The sequence below is a fragment of the Bubalus bubalis genome, chromosome 15, assembly GCF_019923935.1.
Source record: "Bubalus bubalis isolate 160015118507 breed Murrah chromosome 15, NDDB_SH_1, whole genome shotgun sequence".
Taxonomy (NCBI): domain Eukaryota; kingdom Metazoa; phylum Chordata; class Mammalia; order Artiodactyla; family Bovidae; genus Bubalus; species Bubalus bubalis.
In genome coordinates, this window is record NC_059171.1 from 75,322,838 (window position 1) to 75,344,790 (window position 21,953).

At 42.3% G+C, this 21,953-nt stretch overlaps 1 long non-coding RNA gene across 1 annotated transcript in view; it reads right to left on the reverse strand.

Moving 5' to 3' along the window:
- Nucleotides 1-4,174: 4,174 nt before the first annotated feature.
- The window catches only part of LOC112579227, a 52,750-nt gene continuing 34,971 nt past the window's right edge, over nucleotides 4,175-21,953 (reverse strand). Inside the window, exons 2-3 of the long non-coding RNA XR_003103728.2 lie at nucleotides 5,854-5,931; nucleotides 4,175-5,218 (exon numbers count right to left, since the gene is read on the reverse strand). This is a non-coding gene — a long non-coding RNA (uncharacterized LOC112579227). The remainder of the gene's footprint in view (nucleotides 5,219-5,853; nucleotides 5,932-21,953) is intronic.

A 21,953-nucleotide genomic window follows, 5' to 3' on the forward strand; every position in this document is an offset into this window, starting at 1 on the left:
TGACTATTCTCAGATCACCCCAGTGACGACTCAGGTGAAGGCAGAGAGACCACCTGAGTGGATTTAGGAACTCTTATCTGAAATAAGAACTCACATAGCTAGCTGTAGCAGTTCTGTAGCCATAGCTTCTATATCTCCATAAGAGACAAGCCCAGGTATAGATTGCTCCGCACAGGAAGCCCAGATTATATCATCCTTCCAGGCACTTATAGTCTATCTACAGTCCTCCCAGGAATGAAGCAGCTCATCAATCACGGGGCTTCTTGTGCTTCCCTAACTGTAAATTACATTGCCTGGAACAGAGCTCTCTTTCACCTTTATCAGGAGTTCGGGGTTACAACATGGTCAAATTTATCCATCTAGGAAGAGAAGGTTTTTATTAACCCTTTTCTTTCAACTTTGCTGTTGTTTAGTCATTAAGTCCTATCCAACTCTTTTCTGACCCCATGGACTGCAACCCGCCAGGCTCCTCTGTGCATGGAATTTCCCAGGCGAGAATACTGGAGTGAGTTGTCCTTTCCTCCTCCAGGGGATCTTCCCCACCCAGGGATTGAACCCTCATCTCCTGCTTGGCAGGTGGATTCTTTGCCACTGAGCCACCTGGGAAGTGCCTTCTCTCAGCTAGTTTCCTCCTTTCTAGTCTCTAGAGAAGCTTGCATTAGGTAAGAATTATGCATTCCTAGGTTTGGTAAAACTTGAAATTATCTTGCTTTTCTTTGGAGGGTGGGCAGATTCTTTTACCACAAATTTAATTTCCTGAATGGTCAATTGAGGTTTTCTATTTCTTCTTGAGTCAATTTTGATAATTTTCATTTTTCTGAAAATATTAATCCCATCTTAGTTATCAAAATGATTGTCATAAGACTCTTCACACCATGGTTTAATGATTGCTAAAATGTCTCTAAAACTGCAGCATATTTCCTTTATCATTCTAAATATTGTTTATTTGTGTTTTTCTTTCTTGAGCAATCTTGTCAGAGAGCTATTTTATGGATTTTTTTTTTTTATGGATCTTTTCAATGAACTATCCTTTTGAAAACAAATCTCCTTACCGTGTCCTTATTTTCTATTTAATCACTCTTGGTTTTATCCTGATTTTATTTAAAGTTTCTTTCAGTTTATTCTATGGTTCTTTACTTTTAGTTTTTGTATTAAATAAGTAGCTTAAGATTTCGTTTTTTTTTTCTAATACATACGTTAAGACAATATGTTTCCATCTAAGTACCTTTTAGATTACATTACTCATAATTTAACATGTAATGCCTTTATCACCACTCACTTCTGAATTTCCATTATGAATTCTGCTCTAATTCATGAATTATTAATTGTTACTTTTCAATTGCTAAACATATGTTGTGTTTCTTTGCACAATTTCACTCTAGCAAAGTGGTGGTAGTCTATTCTCCTTACAGCAATAAAGCAGAAGGTTCTCAGAAAAAAAAAAAATTCTGGTGGAGATAATAAACAATCAGGTTTATCTCACAGAAGAAAAATAGAAATAACTTTGCTAGATCAAATATACAACCACATAGAATAGTGTTTACTTACCACTGAGTTTAATCTTATGGGTATGTTGTCATTCAACCAAGATTTATTTACTACTTGATACAGGCAAGATATGTGTTGGGACTGAAGAGACAATTTAGTAGGGGGAGAAATCAAACCCGTGAAGGGTTCTATGATGGGGGCCAGCAGAGAGTCTACAGAGTGAGAAATGAGGCTCCTAGGAGGCGAAGAGACAGAAGTCCCCAGGTGATGGTGAATGATGCCCCAGGCCTGGGAGCAGGCTGGACAAATGCATGAGGAACCACAGAAGAGGGGGACTCAGGTAAGACCCAAGAATGGCTCTAGCATTGAGTCCTTTTTTAGCAACTCCCAGAAATGAGAAAAGTGACAGGACTCAGAGTAGAATAGCCTACTTAAGTGATGGTTTGGAAGTTGAACTTCTCTCTCATAGCCCTCTAGCCTCTCGATGGATTTACACTGCGTCTTCCTTTGCTAAGAGGTCCAGGTGGGTGGTCCTTACTTTAACATGTAGGGGAAAACAAGAGCTAGTTGGTCTACCAGCAACTCAGAACCACTGGACACTCTCACACCCCCGCAGGTGGGGAACAGAGGCGATAGCACAGCGGGGGCTGTGTTCTCCCCGCATGCCAGGCACTGCACTGGGCGCCTTATCAGCATTAGTTCATTCAACCCCCCAGGAGCTGGAGTAAGTCCTGGTGATAGGCTTCATATTGCAGATGAGCACACTGAGTTCCAGGGTGCTAAGGACTTGCCCAAGGTTGCAGAGCTAGAAAGAAGCTGAGATAGGATTCTGTCCTTTCAGCTCCTTCTCTCTGGAAAACAAGAACATTAGTTTTTCTCCTGGGGTTTCCCAGAGGTAACAGTGCAGACTTACCAGCAATCCTCAACATTAACAAAGGCTCTGTAGGAGTTTTACTGAAACAACAGTCTCGTGGGTGACCAAAGCAACAGGTAATCTATTAAATAATCATACTAGTTAGGATGCTTTCAGCTAAAAACAGCAGATGATTTCACTAACCGTGGCTTCAAGGTGAGGTCTTGTTTTCAATAACAACGTGTCCAGTAGCTGGTGGTTCCAGTACTGACTCAGCACCGGGTCAGTGCCGTCAAGAACCCACCTGTTCCCTTCTCTCGGAGCTGATGAGCTTTGTGCATAAACTGCGCCACCATGCACAGCCCTAAGGTGGCAATCCAAAAGGAAAAGGGAGGCATGCTGCTTTTTAAAATAAAATCTATTTTTATCATGGGACTTCCCTGGTATGCTCAGTGGTGAAGAATCTGCCTGCCACTGCAGGAGACATGGGCTTGATCCCTGGGTCAAAAAGATCCCCTGGAGGAGGAAATGGCTACCCATGCCAGTATTCTTGCCTGGGAAATCCCATGGACAGAGGAGCCTGGCGGGCTACAGTCCATGGGGTCACAAAAGAACTAGACACAGCTTAATGACTAAACAGCAGCATTTTAATCATGGAGCAGTATTTTCTGGAAGTCTCCTCCAAACACAGCAAACTTTCCTTTACATGTCATTAGCCCAGATTGATTTCCACGAACACCCCTCGCTGCCAGGAAAGCTCAAAAGCAAAGATCCAGCACTTTCTGGCCGTCAGGAGAGGTGGGCTCTTCTTTGACACAGAAGGATGAGGGAGCTGGTCATTGGTCAGGCAGCCAGCAGTGTCTGCTGCAGAAGCTCCAGTTGATAGTGTTTTATTGCTGTCTCCTGCTTTGCATTTATCATCTGCTGATTTATACCCATGGATGATTAATCTAGGAAGAGGAAACAATTAGTTATGACTTAAAAACCAAATTCTGATTGGTGGAAACTCTTTCAAAGCCGAGAATCAATCATGGAATTTCTTCCATCGAGCGCTAAGGTTCTTCCCCGGAGTTTACTTACTGTTTCTTTTGGGGCTATCCAAAGAGTCTGGATCATGTACAATTTGTTCCAAGGAGCAGTGGTGATGGCAGAGGACAGGGGCTGAGGAGATACTAGAGAGACCCCTCCCAGAACTGTCCCCAATATGCCCTGCTTTCCAGATGGGCGTGCAGCTCTTTGGAGTGAGATGGTGCCCTGGGCCACCCACCCTATCTCCCCCCCTCTCCATCACCACCCTGCCATGATGTATTCCTGCAGGTTTCTCTGGCGAAGATTAGTTCTGACTCTAATTAGATCAGAGGATGCCTCATTGCCTCTTTCTATATTCAGTACTGGCTACATGGGCAGGGGCAGCAGAATGGGGTGTCACTAAGTAAAACTGTCATTGTTGTTCAGTCGCTAAGTCATGTTCAACTTTTTGCTACCCCATGGACTTCACCTTGCCAGGTTCCTCTGTCTTCCACTATCTCCTGGAGTTTACTCAAATTCATGTCCACTGAGTCCATGATGCTACTTAACCATCTCATCCTCTGCTGCCTCCTTCTCCTTTTGCCTTCAGTCTTTCTCAGAATCAGGGTCTTTCCCAATGAGTCATCTCTTTGCATCAGGTGGCCAAAGTATTGCAGGTTCACCTTCAGTATCAGTCCTTCCAATGAATATTCAGGGTTGATTTCCTTTAGTATTGACTGTTTTGGGTTCCTTGCAATCCAAGGGACTCTCAAGAGTCTTCTCCAGCACGACAGTTTGAAAGCATCAATTCTTTGGTGCTCAGCCTTCTTTATGGCACAACCCTCACATCTGTCCATGACCACTGGAAAAACCAGAGCTTTGTTGACAAAGTGATATAAAATTAGATAATAAAAACTAGTTGATACAGTTTACAGTTTTTTGAAAATGTGTCCCTCATGCAAAATGCAAGATGTCGCAGCCTTCTTACACAGAGCTGGCCAAGAAATGAGTTTGTCAGTGCTAAGAAAGGAGATGATTTTTTTAAGCTGTATTTTTTTTTAAATATTTGGTTCTTTTAAGTGGATATAGATATTTTTTTTTTAATTGCCAACTTTGAACTCTTTGAAGACCGATGTCCCCGATCTGAATTTCTTCAGATGGCCATTTGTAATGAAATACCATTTAATTTTCCTCTTCAAATGTATTCTACTTTTCTTGCTCTCTTGCTTTCTTGAAAGTTTGCAGAACTATTTGTCACTGGCCCCCATAATAAGGTCCCAAATTAGGATGCACTTGTGGAATGAATGCCTTTGTGTGTGTATATATATATACTTGGCAACTGGCTTTAATTTATAATTTAGTTCTGTTCCTGCAGCTGATGGCAAGGGAGCATGACTTTTGAGAATGCCAAGGTGTACTTACTTTTTGAACACAATTTACACATTAAAAGAAGTTGCCAGCTTCCCTGGGTTTCTGCATGTTCACGCATTTTCAATTATAAACCACCATATGTATTCAGTAAGGAAGATGGATAAAAGAGAGAATGTGGGCTGGTTAGCAGGGCCAGATTCTGAGGAACAGAGAATATTTTCACTTAATTGAATTGGCAAAATTATTGGCAATATTTTGCTTTCAAAAAAGGAGGGAGACAGAGTTCCTATTTCTTGGTAGTACACTGTGACAGGAACTAATTTGCCTATGAGGTCAAAGTTAGAGGAAATCTTTTCCCCTTCTGGAGGCTCCACTAATGTGAAGACCCATTTCATGGGAGCTGCACCTAGTCTTTCTGTAGTTTCAGTCAGCTAGAACAGGGTTGTGGGGGAAAAACCTTCAGGAAAGGAAAATTCAGAGGCGTGATGCAGTCATTTCCTAAAAAAGAAGAAAGACACCCTAAGCACCCACGCAGTATTGATGCCCAGGACCCCACCTCCTGCCCCAACCACATCCACCCCTCAGTGTCCCTGGGATTGCCTGAGGATCTCAGTAGCCCAGGGCAAGCCCAGGGCAGCTGGTCGGGACTTGGCTAAAGACTGAGCCTTTGTTCAGCCAAACCAGGAACAGTGTGTGTAAGCAGATGGGGTATGGAATGGGAGCAGGGTTCCGGCCAATGGAGAGAGATGACAGCTGCTTTAGGAAAGGAAATCTGAGAAAATTAAAAGAAGCTTAAAGAAGAAATTTAGGTCTGGGCATCAGTATATGTGATGTATTTCTCTGTAATCTTAAACAGTCTTCAGAAATAATACTCAAAAACAAACTATCTTTCTCTTTCAAGTTTTAAGAGTTGATTTTTGATGACAGAGGAGGAGGTAGTTTGGAGTGTACGTATGTGTGTGCGTTGGCTTGTTTTTTGATGCATATGTGATGAGAAATGACTTACGTGTAGACTGGGCAATGCAAGGGTTATAGCTTAATCCAGGTTATAGCAAGAGACAAGGCTCAGAAACCCTAAAAGTGGCTCAGGATAAAAGCGGGCAGTGCAAGAGTCATTCACATGATTTCCTTACCTTGCAGTGCCCAATCTGGAGGATTCTGTTCCTAAAAATCTTCTTGGATGAGAATTTCAGGCTGACAAACTGAAGTTCCTAAAAGGAAGGAATGAGAGTTGATACTAAATCAAGCAAACACAAGGGACATTTTGTACATCCTAAGTGAATGACTGCTGTTGTTGTTCAGTTGCTAAGTCGTGTCCAACTCTTTGTGATCCCATGGACTGTAGCCTGCCAGGCTTCTCTGTGATGGGGATCTCCAGGCAAGAGTACTGGAGTGGGTTCCCATTTCCTTCTCCAGGGATCTTCCCAGATCAGGGATCAAATCCATGTTTCCTGCAGTGGTAGGTGGATTCTTTATCACTGAGCCACCAAGGAAGGGGCCCTATACAGTTGGCATCCATTTGCCATTTTTATTCTTAAGTAATTTTTAAGGATCTTAAAAAATTACTTCTTCCCTGCAGTTTCAAAGGGATGCTTGAAAATCCTTTATGAGATGCAGGCTGAACAAGCACAGCTTGTGAAGCAATTAAAATGCACTTGTGCTTGGTTCTCCCACCACTTCTTTAAAATGTATCCAATGGGGCAACTTCTGCCTTTGGAAGAAAGTAAGGTTAAGTCCAAGACTTTTCTGATGACTCTCAGGTAACTGGCATTTCCATAGCCATTTTAAGTCTCAGAAATTAAGTGTCCAGTCAAAGGTATGAGCCAAAAATCTAAATAAGACTTGATAGTGAGTCTTCCTACTTCCTGAGAGTTTGCTGGGACAGCAAGGAGATAAAACCAGTCAGTCCTAAAGGAAATCAACCCTGAATACTCATTGGAAGGACTGATGATGAAGCTGAAGCTCCAATACTTTAGCCACCTGATGCAAACAGCTGACTCATTGGAAAAGACCCTGATGCTGGCAAAGATAGAAGGCAGAAGGAGAAGAGGGTGACAGAGGATGAGATGGTTGGATGGCATCACTGATTCAATGTACATGAACTTGGGCAGACTCCAGGAGATGGTGAGGGACAGGGAGGCCTGGTGTGCTGCAGTCCATGGGGTCATAAAAAGTCATCCACGACTTGGTGACTGAACACAACTTCCTGCTTATCCCAGCTCATATGTTTTTAGGGTGGAAGCCCATGAAGGGAAAGCTGGGGACTTCGGGACCAACTTGTCTTTCTTCTGACTTGTGCTTTAACAGTTTCCAAAACCACAGCTTCTCAGTAGCTTCTGACCCCTCAGGATGGGAGGGGAGGAGAGGTAAGAGAATAGAATGCCCTCTTGGGATGGCACCACGATTGGTTGCCCCAGCACTCCAAGTCCTGGCAGGAGTATCAGCATTTGAGGATCTCAGAAATCCTATCATTGAGAACCACCCCTGAGGCTCCCCTCATCCAGCTGGAACCAACTCAGACCCTAGGAACCCAGGCTCTTCTTCTTTTTTTTTTAATTTATATTTTGGTTGGGCTGGTTCTTTGTTGCTATGCTGGGCATTCTCTAGTTGCAGCAAGTGCGGCTATTCTTTTTTTTTTTTTTTGCTGTGCACGGGCTTCTCACTGTGGTGGTTTCTCTTCTTGCAGAGTACAGGTTCGAGGCGCACGAGCTTTAGTATTTGCAGCACCTTGGTTCAGTAGTTGTGGTGCATGGGCTTAGTTGCCTCGCAGCATGTGGAGTCTTCCCCCACCAAGGACTGAACCCATGTTCTCTGCACTGGAAGGCAGATTCCTATTCATTGTACTACCAGGGAAGTATGGAACTCAGGCTGTTGATGATAGAATTCCATCCACCCTGGGGAGCCCAGTGAGTTGAAATATTCCTGTTCTGGCTTTCCCTCACTGCAAAGAATCCCACACTGTCTCATGGGGAACACCAACGTCTTTTGCTCCAGAAACACTGAGTCCCTGCATAGTAGGATTCCTGAAGTCCTACCCTCAAAGCAGTTTACCAGCCCTCTTCTACCCTCTGCATTTCCTGTCTGGGAATCAGACCTCAGATATAGGGAACATACTTCAAATCTCTTAGAATGATTCCACTGAAAGTTCTTGACACACTTTAGTTGGGATACATCAATATAACAGTATCTCTAAAGAAAGCTCCTTGACAATTTTCCTTCTGTTTCCCTTAACTCTCTTTAAACTCTCAATGAGGAAGAGGGTCCTCGATCTTTGGGACAGGTCCTCTGACATTTTCTTTGCAAATTCCTTACCCAGAGATCTGGCTTTGAATTTTCATCTGTTATCTCATGGTGCTTATTAGAGGCTTCAGTTTCAGCATCCTATTACAAATCTGTTTCAAGATAATTCATATGCCAAGAAGAACTTTTATTTTTTTTTCTCCCTTTGGTCTTCCATCCAAATGTTCCACGACTTTATAATTTTATGACTCAGTCTTTAAGACACATTCCCTAAGTCACAAGATGGAATGACTCATGCTTCGTCTGTACTATCTCTGAAGCCCAAAAAATATCGGATGACTGTACTAAAGTAAGTCTGGATATTCTAGAATTCCAAGTAAAGGGTACTCAGCGTAGAAAGAGGATTTTGTGTGCTAATAATTAAAGGGAAAGACTTTTACATTTTTCTGGAAAGAAGTGACTAGATCCGGGTTAAAGCACTTGAAAAGTAAAGGTCAGAGATGGGATTATTTATTGACCATGACATTCATAATGAACATATCACCTAATCCTCAAAACAACCCAGCATATCCCCTGTCATTCATTCTTTAGATTCTGACTAGATGCTACTTCCTTTAAGAAAGTCTTCCTGACCCCAGACTGTATTGAATTTTCTTGTTCTATTCTCCTAGAGCAAACTGTATTTGAGTATATACCACTCTGGACTTCTCAGGTAAAGAATGTGCCGGCCAATACAGGAGACTCAGGTTTGATCCCTGGGTTGAGAAGATCCTCTGGAGGAGGAAATGGCAACCCACACCAGTATTCTTGCCTAGAAAAATCCCATGGACAGAGGAGCCTGGCAGGCTACAGTCCACAGGGTTGCAAAGAGTCAGACACAATAGAGCACACACACACATATCATACTGTGTTGTAATCGTCTGTTGATGTAGTACTTCATCATTAGTTCACTAAATGCAAACAGTGCTCATGGGTATCGTTGTTATCACTTATTATAATGGCCTTGTGTAAAGTCAGGAATAATAACAATTTAATAAATATTTCACCTATGTATTAGTTAGGATAGGATAGGTTATGCAACAGTAACAAACAGCCCCTAAATCTAAGCAGCACAGCACAGCAAAGATTGGGTGCTTAGCCATGCAGAGTCCCAGAGACTCTCCAGGCCAGTTTTCCTTCACTCAGTGACTTAGCAAGCTGGGCTCTTGGATCTCATGGTTGCATTTCAGCAAGAGTGTTGTGATGGAGAAAGAAAACTAGAAGATTATGCATCTCCCTGACACAGACACCTCTCATAATCCATTGGTCAGAAATGCTCACGTGAAATGCTCATGAAATGGTTGGTAAGCCCCAATGCAGCCACCCACTCTGGTCCCTCAGAACCTCAGGTTCATCCTTTTATACATGTTGGGCCCCCCAGCTGACCTAGTTGGACAGTAGTTCAGAGTCGGAGAGTGAGATAATTGAGAGGTAGTCAAGAGGCTGAGCATGGAAAACCATCAAAGCCAGGCTGAGGAGTCAGGAGCTTTCCTTTTTAAATAATATGAGCTATCATTTCTTGCATGGCTGCTCTGTGTCTGAGCTGCATCGTTACTGCTCTTTGCAACAAATCTGTCAGGGGAGGACTGCAGGAGCCACGTGGCAGAGTTGGGATTTGCTACTGGGTCTGCAAAGCCTATACTCTTCACAAGGGGAGTGCTTGGGACGGGTGTGGAAGATTCAGACCTGTGTGGGAGGGAAACCCTAGGACTGTGGGGAAAGAGAGAAAGCTTAGGGTACTGTTGAAAGGGTTCTTGTGAGAAGATATGAAGAGTTGAACCAGGGCAGGGGAGGGGGTGGGCACAGCTGTAGTCTTCAGAGATACTATTGAGGCACCTGTTCTTTTAATCAGCTGTTAAATATCCCCCTATCCTGTCTCTGAGAATATTTCAAGTAGATAAAGTCAAGTTGTCAATCTCTGATTTCTTTCCTCTGTTTTCGTCTTATCAACTCACTCCTGATGGCCCAGATCAGGGCAGTAGAAGAGTGGGGCAGTGGGGTTAGGAGTGAGCAGTAGCCAGGGGTGAGGGTTAGGGTGCAGGGGTCTCTGGGGGACAGTGTGATGGCAGAACTCGTTAGGCTACTGTTTGGGTAATACCAATGTCAGTAAAGTGTGAAAATGAGTGTTAGTCACTTGTCTTCGACTCTTTGTGACCCCATGGACTGTAGCTCGCCAGGGTCCTCTGTCCATGGGATTCTCCAGGCAAGAATACTGGAGTGTTTAGCCATTTCCTTCTCCAGGGGATCTTCCTGACCCAGAAATCAAACCTGGATCTCCCGCATTTTGCACAGATTCTTTACCGTCTTGAGTCACCAGGGAAGCCCAACACCAATGTCAGAAAGTGACCTAGAAAGAGCCTCTTTCCAAACCACAGATCACCCTGACAGTGCTTTCTTCTCCTTTTCCAAATATAGTGCATTTTAGATTTTACAAATGAACAATACAGAAGTCAAATTCCTTTTGATTGATTGAATTCTGGCAACTCCATGGAGTGCCAGTAGGAGCCAGGTGACAGAAGTGCTTAAAGATCCCATCCTCTAGACATTCAGCATTTGAACAGGAGCCAGGATCAGGTGGGTCCCTTGAACTTATGGCAGCCTGAAAAGTAGGGTTGGTAGGATGTAGGCTCATCACCTTACAGATGACGATGCAGCATTGGACCAGGGAAGACAGAGTGCTCTGACTCACACCTTGCAGCTGCCCTGTGAGGTGGGCGCTCATCACCACCTTCACTTCACAGATAAGACAGCACACCACCAAGACTGAGTGATTTCCCCGAACTTGTGCAGCTGGCTTAGGTGCAAACAGGTGTTCAAAGCTCATCGGTTGGCCTCCAGACAACGTGTCCTTCCACTTCTCCTCACACCTTAGTGGTACAAAAGCTGGGGTGTGATTTTCAGAAAACATGAAACGTCATCTTCTCCAGAGTGAAGACTTTTCATACTTTAAAAAACTGTTAAGACATTCTGCTTCCAGTAGCTTCTGTGCAATTGTGAAGCCATTTTATAAGTGGAATACAATGAAACAGGCCACCAATCTTTATCACCACCATGCCTTTGAGGAACCAAGATTCTTTTTTCATTTCTAAAGCAAATTAAATATTGCACCAATGAAGCATAATTTTAAAAATCCATGAAAACAAAGCTTGTACACATTAAAATGAAAGATGTTCGTTTACCTTGTCATCATTTGGGGACATTTTTCCATGACCTACTGGATCCTGAATCACCCCGTAGACTACAATCAAAGCCATCTGTGCTAGTAGATCCCCAAATTCTTTATTCTTCAAATATTATTAAATATATACAATCTTGAGTAGAATAGCTTTGATCTTATATTCCGTAATATGGAAAAACCTGATTAACTTGCATGGCAGTCATTCACAAAAGGTGGAAATCTGGGCTTGAGGTGGGCTAAAGTTTCTAGTTTGTATTTCTCTGAAAGTCAAATATCTGAAGTTACAGAAACTCATCTCACTTCTCATATCTTCTGTTGACACTAATCCAAATTTTTCTTCACATTGGTCCCCTTTCTCTTCATCTTTAGTGCTTCTTCAGTACCTCTGGTCACTGTCTTGGTCCAGTTCCTCCAAACTCCCCTTTTCAATGCCCAAATCATATCTGCATAGGGCAGCTGGATGATTTGTCAAAAATCTGAATCTATTCACATCACTCACCTATGAGAACTATTCACATCACTCACCTATGAGAACCTCCACACACTCTTCATTATCTACAGGACGAAATTCAGTCTCTTCCGTAGACTTTTGAGATCGTCTATGTTCTGCACAGGCTTTTTCCATTCCTCTTTACTATTGTCTTTACTCTGAACTCTACTTAAGGCACGTTAACCACTGTAATTTCCCCACTGTGACCTTTTCTTTCTCATCCTATGTTTCTTCTCATACTGGTCCTCCAACCATTCTCCACCTCTATCTCCTTACTGATTCTTGGGGCTGACTCCTGTTCACCTGGCACAAAGAGCCAACTCACTTGGAAAAGACTCTGATGCTTGGAAATATTGACGGCAGGAGGAGGAGGAGGCGACAGTGGATAAGATGGTTGAATAGTGTCACTGACTCAATGGACATGAGTTTGAGCAAACTCTAGAAGATGATAAAGGACAGGGAAGCCTGGCACACTGCAGTCCATGGGGTTGCAAAGAGTTGGACACGACCGAGCAACTGAACAACAACCCGTTCACCCTCAGGTCTAAACTTTGATGAAACCATAAGATTCTCTGGGAAGACTGCCTGACTCCTTAATCCTGAACAGAAATGACTCCTCTATGCTCTCATAATCTCTGATGCTTCCAACTTTGCTGACTCATCTCCTGAACTGTCACTACCTATTAATTTATCTGTATCCCTCAGGAGACAATCAGCTCTTACAAGGTTGGACTCACCAGAAGTTACCATCAGAAGGGACCTAGTTCATGTTGGATTTTCCATCCATATTACTTGGATAAATAAGCAATAATAAGCACTGTGATGAAACTGTACATGAACCCTGCACACATTAATAGGAAGCTACAGCTTTAGTGATTATCCCAACTGAGTGGGATTCTTACTTCACACCATACTTGACTCATCTCTATGTGTCCAACCATACTAGCATGGTATATTGGGCATACTAGCTGTTTAGTAAGTGTATTTGCATGAATAATAGTCTAGGACAAGTAGGGTCTGGTGATGAGCCTTGGTTTTCTAGGACCTGGAATCCAGTGTGGTCACAGGGCTGGCAGAAGTAGATAAGAGTTCAGCAAGTCCCACTATCCTAAAAGTGAGTCCCTTGGTCTCTGTTTTTGTCCTTTCCTCTAAGGTCACCTCAAAAAGGATTGGGAGAAAGTCAAAACAGCTGGGTGATTCCATTAATGACCAATAATCTGGGAATGCTGCTGAATGCTTTTGAAATCGAAGTAGCAATAACTCCCCATGGGTCCATTAACCTGCAGCCGAAATTAGATTATGTAGAAATAACATTAAATAAAGAGTCACAGTCCTCGGTTAATTGAAAGGCAAACTTGTGAATTATAAGATCATTCTCTTTGAAAGGCAGAATGTTCCATTGCCCCAGGACCCTTGGGACCACTCTTGAGTGTCCAGCTTTGGTTCACTTTAGAGAAAACATGTTTCCTATGGGGGCACTTTAGCAATCTATTTGTTGTAGAAAACAGTTTGAAATGCGGAAAATGAAGAGATTTGGAATGAGACCAGGGTAAGGCAGGTTTAAATCTTGGATCTGCACATCCTAGCTCTGTGACCTTAGGGAAGTTACTTAATTTCTCTGAGCTCCAACCAACTTGTCTGTTTATGAAGGATGGTGGTGGTAATAACATGGATTTCATAGTCTTGTGAAGGTGTGCATGCGTGCTCAGTCACTTCAGTCGTGTCTGACTCTGTGACTCTATGGACCACAGCCCGTCAGGCTCCTCTGTCCATGGGATTCTCCAGGCAAGAATTCTGGAATGGGCTGCCATGCCCTCCTCCAGGGGATCTTCCAAAGACACGATCTTTGAATCGTGTCTCCTGCGGCTCCTGCACTGCAGGCAGGCTCTTTACCACTGGGTGAGCCACTGGGGAAGCCCATGTGAGGAGGTGAGGTGTGTAATAAGGTCATTGCTATATAAAAAAGGGAGTATGTGGAAAGACAGTACTGTGGAAGCATCTGGGGACCATCTAACCTGCCCATGACGGTTAAGAATGGCCCCTTGGAGAGATGCCACCTGGGCAGAATCATGAAGAATGAACAGGAGCACTGGATTAAGGTGTAGGCACCAGGACTGGCCTTGGAAGTCACAGTTCCTAGTACTGGGTCCTGACTGCTGAAAACACGAGGAGGAGGAGGTCAGGTTATGGACTGAAGCCCCTTCCTTCCACTCTCCCTCTCTTGCTTCTTTCTAGGCTTCTATATTTATTTCCTTCCATCCTTCCTATTAAAATCCTCGTATTCCTTCTCATCTTGGCTTCAGGAAAGCCCAGCGAAAACGCTCAGCAGCCCTTCTCTCGGGACTGAGGGGAACAGATCTTCTTGTTCCTCCTCTTCCGGCAGTGCCAGTCCCTGAAGAGGGCAGAACGCTGTTTCCATTGCCTTCTGCCTCAGGCAGATGGCGGGACTGCTGTGTGTTCCCACAGGGAGCACTCTGTCCCTGCTCTAGAGTCTCTCAGCGAGTCCTGCCAGGAAGGCAAGCAGGACAATTTGGAAATCTACACCTGCCCCTTGAAAATACAGGCTCATTCATGACCCACAAGATCACAAGGCTGACCCATCCTTGAGCGGGTCTGATGCACTAGGGACTAGGGTTTTTTATTATTATTATTATTTTTTAATTGGAGAATAATTGTTTTACAATGTTGTGTTGGTTTCTGCCATATCAGCATGAATCACTTGTAAGTATACATACGTCCCCTCCCTCTTGAAACTCCATCCCACCTCCCACTCCCACCTCTCTAGGTTATCACAGAGCACGAGGTTGAGCTCCCTGTGTTATACAACAGCTGCCCACTGGCTATCTGTTTTATATATAGTAATGTTTATGTTTCAATGCTACTCTCTCAATTTGTTCCACTCTCTCTTTCTCCCACTATGTCCACAAGTCCAATCTCTACAACTGCATCTCTATTTCTGCCCTGCAAATAGGTTCATCAGTACCATTTTTCTAGATTCCGTCAGTTCAGTTCAGTCGCCCAGTCGTGTCTGACTCTTTGCAGCCCCATGGACTGCAGGGTTCCCTGTCCATCACCAACTCCTGGAGTTTACTCAAACTCACGTCCATTGAGTCAGTGATGCCATTCAACCAGCTCATCCTCTGTCGTCCCCTTCTTGTTCCGCCTTTGATCTTTCCCAGCATCAGGGTCTTTTCCAATGAGTCAGTTCTTTGCATCAGGTGGCCAAAGTATTGGAGCTTCAGCTGCAGCATCAATCCTTCCAATGAATATTTATGACTTATTTCCTTTAGGATGGACTGGTTGGATCTCCTTGCTGTCCAAGGGATTCTCTCAAGAGTCTTTGCCAACACCACAGTTCAAAAGCATCAATTCTTCAGCACTCAGCTTTTTTTATACTCCAACTCTCACATCTATACATGACTACTGGAAAAACCACAGCTTTGACTAGACGGACCTTTGTTGGCAAAGTAATGTCTCTTCTTTTTAATATGCTGTCTAGGTTGGTTATAGCTTTTCTTCCAAGGAGTACGCGTCTTTTAATTTCATGGCTGCAGTCACCATCTGCAGTGATTTTGGAGTTCAAAAGAATAAAGTATCTCACTGTTTCCATTGTTTTCCCATCAATTTGCCATGAAGTGATGGGATCAGATGCCATGATCTTGGTTTTCTGAATGCTGAGTTTTAAGCCAGCTTTTTCACTCTCCTTTTTCACTTTCATCAAGGGGCTCTTTAATTCTTCTTCACTTTCTGCCATAAGGGTGGTATCATCTGCATATCTGAGGTTATTGATATTTCTCCCAGCAATCTTGATTCCAGCTTGTGCTACATCCAGCCTAGCATTTCACATGATATACTCTGCATATATAAGTTAAATAAGCAGGGTGACAATATACATACTCCTTTCCCGATTTGGAACCAGTCTATTGTTCCATGTCTGGTTCTAACTGTTGCTTCTTGACCTGCATACAGATTTCTCAGGAGGCAGGTAAGGTGGTCTGGTATTCCCATCTCTTTAAGAATTTTCCACGGTTTGCTGTTATCCACACAGTGAAAGGCTTTGGTGGAGTCAATGAATCAGAAGTAGGTGTTTCTCTGGAACTCTCTTGCTTTTTCAATGATCCAATGGACTTTGACAATTTGATCTCTGGTTCCTCTGCCTTTTCTAAATCCAGCTTGAACATGTGGAAGTTCACGGTTCATGTACTGTTGAAGCCTGGCTTGGAGGATTTTGAGAATTACTTTGCTAGAGTGTGAGATGAGTGCAATTGTGTGGTAGTTTGAACATTCTTTGGCATTGCCTTTCTTTGGGATTGGAATGAAAACTGACCTTTTCCAGTCCTGTGGCCACTGCTGAGCTTTCCAAATTTGCTGGCATATTGAGTGCAACACTTTCACAGCATTATCTTTTAGGATTTGAAGTAGCTCAACTGGAATTCCATTGCCTCCACTAGCTTTGTTTGTAGTGATGCTTCCTAAAGCCCACTTGACTTCGCATTCCAGGATGTCTGGCTCTAGGTAAGTGATCACACCATCGTGGGTATCTGGGTCATTAAGATCTTTTTGCATAGTTCTTCTGTGTATTCTTGCCACCTCTTCTTAATATCTTCTGCTTCTGTTAGGTTCATACTGTTTCCGTCCTTTATTGTGCCCATCTTTGCATGAAATATTCCCTGTATCTTAATTTTCTTGAAGAAATCTCTTAGACTTTCCCATTCTGTTGTTTTCCTCTATTTCTTTGCATTGATCACCAAGGAAGGCTTTCTTATCTCTCCTTGCTCTTCTTTGGAACTCTGCATACAAATGGGTATATCTTTCCTTTTCGCCTTTGTCTTTCACTTCTCTTCTTTTCACAGCTCTTTGTAAGGCCTCCTCAGACAACCATTTTGCCTTTTTGCATTTCTTTTTTGGGGATAGTCTTGATCCCTGCCTCCTGTACAATGTCACGAACCATATATATGGTTCCATTTATATGCATTAATATATGATATATTTTTTTCTTTCTGACTTATTTCACTCTGTATAATAGGCTCTAAGTTTATCATCCATCTCACTGGAACTGACTGAATTCATTCCTTTTCATGGCTTAGTAATATTCCATTGCATATATGTATCACATTTTCTTTATCCACTCATCTGTTCACGGGCATCTAGGTTGCTTCCATGGGACCAAGGTCTTGAGACAGTGGCTCTGGAGAGTCTCATCACACTGTGATGGAGGTGGCAGGGTTGATGCTCATTTTCTGTTTTATAGATAAGGAAACTGAAGCTCATAGAAGCTCAGCTTTTTTTCCCTCAAAATTACACAGCAAGATTAGATAGAGATGACATGCTTGATCTTCTAAATCAAGATCCACTGCTCTTTCATGATTATTCACTGCCTCTGTATATTTGGATTTTGACCAAGGGTCAGATAAATAACCTGGGAATTTGTATTTTTACTTCCTGGTGTTGGCTTTTCTTAAACCTAAATTAAGAGTGAATCTTTTCCATGGAAAATCTGCCCCTCTGCCTATTATTCTCTATCTTCAAAGGGGTATCACTCTCAACCCGACTCAAGCAACTTATTCCTGGGCAGGGAGCGACTCCAAGCAAAAATCTGCCCATCATCTTAAACCCTTCCTACTTCTTAAACCCACCCAGTCCTCTGCCCACCACTTACCACATACCCCAGGCCCTGTAGCTTTGGCTTTCCAAATTACTTTTGAGTGGTCCCTCATCTCCTTCTCCACTCCCCCCATGCACTGCCCCCTTCCCCTCGCTCTTTCTTGTCCAGTAAAGCAGAATGACCTCCTATCGGGGTGCCCTTCTGACAAATTTCTCCTTAATGTTCCAAACATCAGCAAGATGCTCTTTCAACACCACAATAAATACTCCCCATGACCATTCACTTCCTAAAAAAAGCACCTCTCTACAGCAGCACATCTCTGAGCTGGGCATGGTGCCACAGCCTTCACACACAACATCTCTAATCCTCAAAACAACTCTCCAAAAGAAGTCTTGTTATCTCAGTTTCACAGTTAGTAAGGAGCAGGGCGGACCCTCCAGTATAGGGGGATTTGATGGCACAGCTGTGGTCTATTCACGGCACCATACCAGCTACCAGATAAAATCTCTTTAGCATCAAGCACAGCCTCACCTCCTGCCACCAGATCTCCGCCATGCCCTGTTCTCCAGACATCCCACCCTTCCTGCGGTTCACCATCTCTCCAGATGCTTTTGCATTCCATCACTCCACACAGTTTTATGGGCTTCCCAGGTGGCTCAGTGTTTAAGAATCTGCCAGCCAATGCAGGAGACACAGGTGATGTGGGTTTGATCCCTGGGTTAGGAAGAGCTCCTGGAGTAGGAAATGGCAACCCACTCCAGTATTCTTGCCTGGAAAATTCTATAGACACAGGAACCTGATGGATCAGCTACAGTCCATTGGGTCGCAGACTGAGCACGCATGGAGCGCGCTCGCACTATCGCTTCCTGAAATGCGTTTCTCTTTTCAACTGTCTTTCCAAACCCCACTCAGTCAGCAGCTAAAGTTGGAACTCAGGACTTCCTCACTCCAGTCTCTTCTCTTTCCCACCATGGAGCCTGCCTCCGTCCCACATGAACAATTTTTGATTCATTCTAGGTTAAAATGCTGTAATTGGTGTGGATGAAGTTGGGGAAATATTAATACCACTGAAGACTGTTTCAATGGGTAGTTAAGGTAAAGGGATAGGTCTCTGTTGGCTTCCTCTGGAAAATTATTTCAAGATTTAATTTTTAAAATGTAAAAGAAATAGGACTTGATTCCCTGGTCCGACTAATTACTGCACTCCTAAGTCATGCTGATGAGATGCTTCAGGAAAACAAGGGTTCTCCCACTGAGCTGCTGGTCGGAGGGCACTTATGTCATTCTCGAGGGGAGTCATTGTTGGGCTGGAGTGTGCTGTTTCTTGATGAACAAAACTACCCAAGTTGGTCTGTTAAGTGTCTCTGTGTGGCGAGGGGGGCCTTATTCTTGGGCAGGGAACGACTCAACGGAAGGCGGGCTGTATGTGGTCTGTGCGCCCCATGCTGTCAGGCTCGTTGACACCAAGTTCAAGGACAAACACAGTAAAGAGAAGAAAGAGAGTCTGTCTTTACAAAGTCATCAGAGATGAAAATATTGACTGCTGGTCAGCCTCTGTGGATTTAAAACCCAACACATGTGATGCAGAAAGACCCCAGTGTGGAAGCTTGACTCTGCACCTCTCAGGTGGGCAGAAAGTGGTAAGACTTCGATCCAGAGGCAAGGCATCGGCTACCCTACAAATGAATTATTTGCATGTCATTTACACACCTGTGACCTTGAATAAATGCCTTCTTTTCTCTGCTCTTAGTCCCCCTTTGTAAAATAGAGACAGAATCAAAATCTCATTTTTAAAAACAGAACTCAACAAGCTGATTCTAAAATTCCCCTTCAGAGAACATTAGTAAGAATACCTATGTATATTTTGAATGTGAAATATAATAAGATCAACTCATTGTATCAGAAATAAAATTATATTCTAGGGATAGGAACATTAATTTTTTTCTCAAAGCCTGGCATTGTCCAAAGATGAGACAAATCAATTAAAAGAACAGAAAAAAGAGGTCAGAATGCAAACTGTGGTATTTGAAAATTTATGATGTTTCATTTCATATCTGACATAAAAGGAGTAACAATTCAGGACACAGAATTTAGACAGCTGAATAACTATTGAAAAAATTCTCTCTCTGACTTACACCATACATGGAAATAATACCAAGATGTATTAAAGATATGTCTTAAAAACAAAATTTTGGAAACATTATAATAAATATAGAGGAATAGTTTTATTACCTTAGGTTGGGAAAATTGACCATTTAAAGATTCAAAAGTTTTGACACCATAAGAGAAAGACTGATATTTGTTGCTGTTTTCGTTGTCGTTCAGTTGCTAATTTGTATCTGATTCTGCGAAGCCATGGACCCAAAGATGGACATACTTGATCATAATACATTTTTCATTTCTTTTTCTGAGACACACATAGCAAATTTAAAAATGCAGAATAAGAAAAATATCACAATATTTGTAAGAAATGACTAATAATCAGAATATATAAAGAAATATAGGAACAGAATATAAAAGGACCATTAACACAAGACATATAGAGGCTAATAAATATATGAAACATTTTCAATCCCATAAAATATCAAGGGAATGCACATTGAAATTAAAAAGGTAAAATTTATACTGTTAGTGAATGTATCTATACAGTTAATTAAATCCAATGTTATTTAAGTTGCTGGAAAATGGATATTTTCTTTAAATGACAAAAAATTAAAACTGATTAGGAACATGGGCTCTGAAGTCAGACCACCCAGCACTCCATCCAGTTTTGTGTGACTTCAGACAAGTTACTTCATCTCTGTACCCTGCTTTCCTCATCTATATCTATATTTAGAGTTATGTGAAATTAAATATAACAATCCATGGAAAATGCTGCGAGCTGTGCCTGGCACATAGTGAGTACTCAATGATTATTAATTTTTATTTTTTCACTGTCAATGAAGTTGCTAAAATTAGAAGTGCATATGCAATTCCATTTATAGGTATCTGTCCTATAGACAGAACACCCAAGGGCATACTTTTCTTTTTATAAGAATACTCATTTCAGCAGTCTAATGGTGAAGTTTTGAAGACATCCTAGCTGTTAATTAAAAGGAGAAGAATCACATAAATTATCGTGTGTACCTCCTCTTTATAAAACTGTATTCAACCATTTGCAAAGAATAATCTAGATCCCTGTTTACTGAGTTGGAAGAATCACTAAATATTTATTATTATGTAAAAAAGTAAATCAGAGAACAATTTGAATAGTGCAACTGCTGGATACCATTTTAAAAACATAATATTTGTAAATACATTGACATTCCTGTAAAGAATCTCACTGGACTGTTAGTAGCAGTTACTTTTGGGCAAGGGAGTGGGTTGAACAATTTTTAAATTTACTTCAGCAGTATTGGTATTTCTCTGTAACAACTATATATTTTTTATTCTCTATAACAATTATATATATATTAGGTAGTTCAAAAACATTATTTTAAAATTAAGGATGGTTGAGATAGGCACCCACCAGACAGGCTTTTAACTCATATACCATGATTCTCTCATTTTGTCTTCCAAGCAATGGGGAGTCATGGGTGATATATGAGGAGACTGACTTGACCACAGCTACAGGAATTCATTTTTTAATTTTTATTTTATATTGGACACAGTTGATTAACAATGTCGTTTTAGTTTCAGGTGTACAACGAAGTGATTCAGTTTTATATTTGTGTGCTAAGTTGCTTCAATCGTGTCTGACTCTTTGCGACACATGGACTGTAGCCCACCAGGTTTCTCTGTCCACGGGATTCTCCAGGAAAAAACACTGGACTGGATTGCCAGGTCCTTCTCCAGGGGATCTTCCTGACCCAGGGATCGAACACATGTCTCTTACATCTCCTGCATTGGCAGGTGGGTTCTTTATCACTAGCGTTACCTGGGAAGCCCAGTTTGTATATACACACACACACACACACACACACACACATATATATATATATGTATATATATATATATATATATACACACACACACACACACACATGTATCTATTATTTTTCAAATTCTTTTTACCATTTAGTTTATTATAGTGTACTGAGCAGAGTTCCCTGTGCTATACAGTAGGTCCTTGCTGGTTATCTATTTTAAATATAGCAGTGTGTACATGTCGATCCCTGGAATTCTTGAATATACAGTATCTTGTCTTACTCTGCCTTATACTTCCCTCACCTACTCTTTCAAGTGCCTACATGGTCCTTTTTCTTTTTTCTTGCTGTCATTCAGTGGTTTTTTCTTAATTTTCTCTTAGCCAGCCACTCGACACTCAAGTTTATTTCCCTCTTAATGTCTTTATTGTTTTCCTCTCGCAGACAAAAAATTGGTTTCTGAAACTATTTCTTCTCTGTTGCTGGGTGAGTTTCCAGAGAAGGCACCTCCAGCTAGCAAGTTTCCTTTCCTACTTCCTCACCGTGGTAAGGCCAATGGGAAAGCCTATGCCAAGGATGAGGAGGCCAGGCTTGGGGCTGGCTTGGGGATTCACCCTCTCGGAAGTCCAATTTCCCCACTAAGAATCTGGAGAATTTAAAGGAGGCATTTTCCACAGCCACATCCAGCTGTGGTCATCTAAGATTCCAAGGCAATTAAGGAACACTGGAGTCCAACTGATCCTAGAGAAAGAAGAACTATTATTTGATGCCTCCAT